This window comes from Colias eurytheme, chromosome 24 (genome assembly GCF_061535395.1).
Source record: "Colias eurytheme isolate Ceu_HAF_F1 chromosome 24, ilColEury1 Martin Lab GWU primary, whole genome shotgun sequence".
Classification (NCBI taxonomy): Eukaryota; Metazoa; Arthropoda; class Insecta; order Lepidoptera; family Pieridae; genus Colias; species Colias eurytheme.
Window position 1 is genome coordinate 2,555,493 of NC_143003.1, and position 3,268 is coordinate 2,558,760.

General features: G+C 34.5%; 1 long non-coding RNA gene across 1 annotated transcript; it reads left to right on the forward strand.

Moving 5' to 3' along the window:
* The first annotated feature begins 514 nt into the window (after positions 1-514).
* Positions 515-1,407, forward strand: LOC149897890 (uncharacterized). Its single transcript, XR_016458133.1, has 2 exons — positions 515-756; positions 991-1,407. It is a non-coding gene; the product is annotated as an uncharacterized LOC149897890 (long non-coding RNA).
* The last annotated feature ends 1,861 nt before the right edge of the window (positions 1,408-3,268 follow it).

Here is a 3,268-nt window from a genome sequence, read left to right on the forward strand (position 1 = left end):
GCAATGGACGGTGTGTGTGTCCATTGTTCTACGATACGATATTAGTAATAGATATTTGATGGTTATCGGTGTTTAGTGGTCATGATTATCTGATCAATATCTGTGATAAATGATTAACAAAACAACAAATGGTTGTTTTTAAATAAACCAGACGAAATTGATAAAATATGTTTGTTTTTGTTGTATAGTATGATTAACGAATTGATATATTATATCATAAGTATATAAAAAATATCATTTAGTTAGATTAATGTAATGTTTTCATATTTTTTTATAAATACTTCAAACCATAATAATATGTAGAAACCAAAACATTCACAAAGCCTGTTGTAACACGTTAAAATATTGGTGATAGCCACCAGCTCTTTTGCGTAATTTTCGGGATTTTTTTATTATTTTTAAGCACTATTAGTGCCCTGTGAGAAGCACAGTTATCCAGGTACATAATCTACGACAATTCTTAAATCTTATCCTCCTAAGACCCCGCGTACAAAATTTTGTACAAAATAAAATAGTGCTATCTGACCCAGCTCTATCATATAGTTTATAGTAGTAACCGCCCAGTGTACAATTTTTTGTACTTATTCTTTTAACAACTGTAGTTTTTTTCAAATCTTCCCGCGAATAGTTTCACATGTCAAAATTACTTAAATAGTTTGTATTGTCTATGTTATCAACGCTGCCAACAAAAAAATAAGTATATTTTCAAAACTAGCTGTGATGAACGACGAAACCTGCCGCTCCCTCGTGCTAAGAGTAAGTTTAATCTCAAAATACTTATATAATCACTAGTTTTCCCACGTCACTGTTAATGTTATTTTATTCTATGAGGTGTAAATATTACACACTATTAATATTTATTGTTGCTGTATTGAATAAAGGTGATCCACAAAGTCATCAATTATTTTGTTCAATATTTTGTGCATTGGTTCTCAGTATCAAACGTTAGGTATCTGCTTTTCATAGAGAGTATTTTTGTTTTTATTTTAGATTCTAATGAAAATGAGATTCTTCAGTGTCTAAATGAATTAGAATATGAGTCAGAAGCTGAAGAGGACCCTTTTGAATATAATAAGACAGGATGACGAGTACATGCCAGATGGAAGAGAGGAATCTTCATCTTCAAGTTCTTCTAGTGAAGATGAACAGCCGCTTATTGAAGATGACAATGATGATTCTCCTTTTTGCGAGGATCAAGTCGCAGCAGAACACGAATTCGTCTACCTTGGACACGTGGTTGTAGTCGTGGAAGAAATATTATAAGCACTCGCGGAAGAAGGAAGTCGTGGGAGTAGAAGTCGAGGACGCGTAATTTAATATTGCCTTAATAGAAGTTAAGCCTAAAGATCTCAAATGTAAAAATTTTGTTCTCTATTTAATTTCTATAATAAACTTTATTTTTTGTAATTTCGATTTATTATTTTCTCTGCTACATTAAGACCCACTGTACAAAATTTTGTACAAAAGATAGAATTACAGAAGGTGACCAAAAATGTCCCATAGACACCTGGTATTACGGTAAAAATACTTTTGAAACCCTAAAAGGTATAGCTTCAAAATTACGACGTTTTACGTCTCTGGGTCTGACAGCAATAAATTAATTTGTGCATAATTTTGTACAGTGGGTTTTTACGACTACCATTGGTAGTTCCGATCTGGGTCTTAGGAGGAGCATAGTTGATTATAAAATTGAAAGATTTCAATATTAGCACAGAGTACCGTGTAACAATGGACACAGATTCTAATTCAGAGGAGTCTTCGTCAGATCATCGCTGATTTTATCTCATTACAGATGCAAACAAAACGTAAAAACTAACAGCGTTGCATTATATTGCCTGAATGCGCAACTTTGTAGTGACAATTGAGTATAGTAAATATGTAATGTCGATTCGAAAGTGATTCTAAGAGCGTATACGCACTATGCGGGTAGCCGCATTGCGGGTAGCCGTCCGGCTGACCGCAAGCACAATTATGTACGTAATATTAATTTCTATGCGCACTGTGCGGTCTGCGGTTACGTACATAATTGTGCTTGCGGTCAGCCGGACGGCTACCCGCAATGCGGCTACCCGCATAATGCGTATAGGCTCTAAAAGAAGTCTAATTGAATAAATGAATATTTGAGTTTCAGTTTATATATTGGTCATAGATGTCTTTTATTTTGTTAAGTGATGTCCCGTGTCCCCAAGTGGGGTAAGGGGCAGATGCATTATGCATCTGTTTCACCGATCGATTTTCTTTAGGGACAAGTAGGTGATCAGTCTTCTGTGTCCTGCCAGACCGAGACATTTTTTTTCTTCGTCTCCACTGGGAATTGAACCCATGACCCCTCGTTTTTACGCTCACACGTTAACCACTGTACCAAGGAGGCGGTTTTATTTTGTTAGTTAAAGGAATTTCAATGGGACAGCTGGAGTTAGATACTGTATTTGTTCATATAAATTATCCTACTAACATTAAAAATTCGAAAGTTTGTGAGGATGTGTATGATACTCTTTCTCGCAAATACTACTGAACCGATTACAGTGAAATTTAGCACACATATAGAGGGTAACTTGGATTAGCACATAGGATAGGTTAATTCTCGTAACACCTACGGGAACGGGAACTACGCGGGTTTTTCTTTGAAAACGCAGGCGAAGAAGCGGGCGGAAAGCTAGTTGTATGATAATATGTTTAATGTTAAAGTAAGTTATAAAAATGATTTTGAAGATCCTATAGTTATATTCATACTCATCAATTTAGTAAAGTGTGGATTTCCCCGAAATATTGCTTATAATATTTAAAAGAGCTACAAATAGAGCAACTATGGAGTTTCTTGCCGGTTCTTCTCCGTAGATACTGCTTTCCGAATCGGTGGTAAATGTTAAAAATATGTATTGACGTTTCAAAAGTGCTTCTAGAAGAAGTCTAATTGAATAAATAAATTTTTGAGTTTGGGTTTGATAAAATTTTTACGGGACCAATTCGACACCATTCCGCATCAAACAAAAAAAAGAATCACGTAAATCGGTTCAGAAACCTCGGAGTAATCTGTGTACATACATAAAAAAATAAAAAAAAACATACCGGCCGAATTGATAACCTCCTCCTTTTTTTTGAAGTCGGTTAAAATATGAGAAACCCACCAACAAAAGCAATATAATTTCATACTTGCCTATATAAAGCTAACAATAAATAAGAAGAAATAATTACTTATTTACCTGTAATATAACGAAACCTAATTTGAAAGCTGTGGAATGAATGTTCGTCACAAGGGTTTTCAATT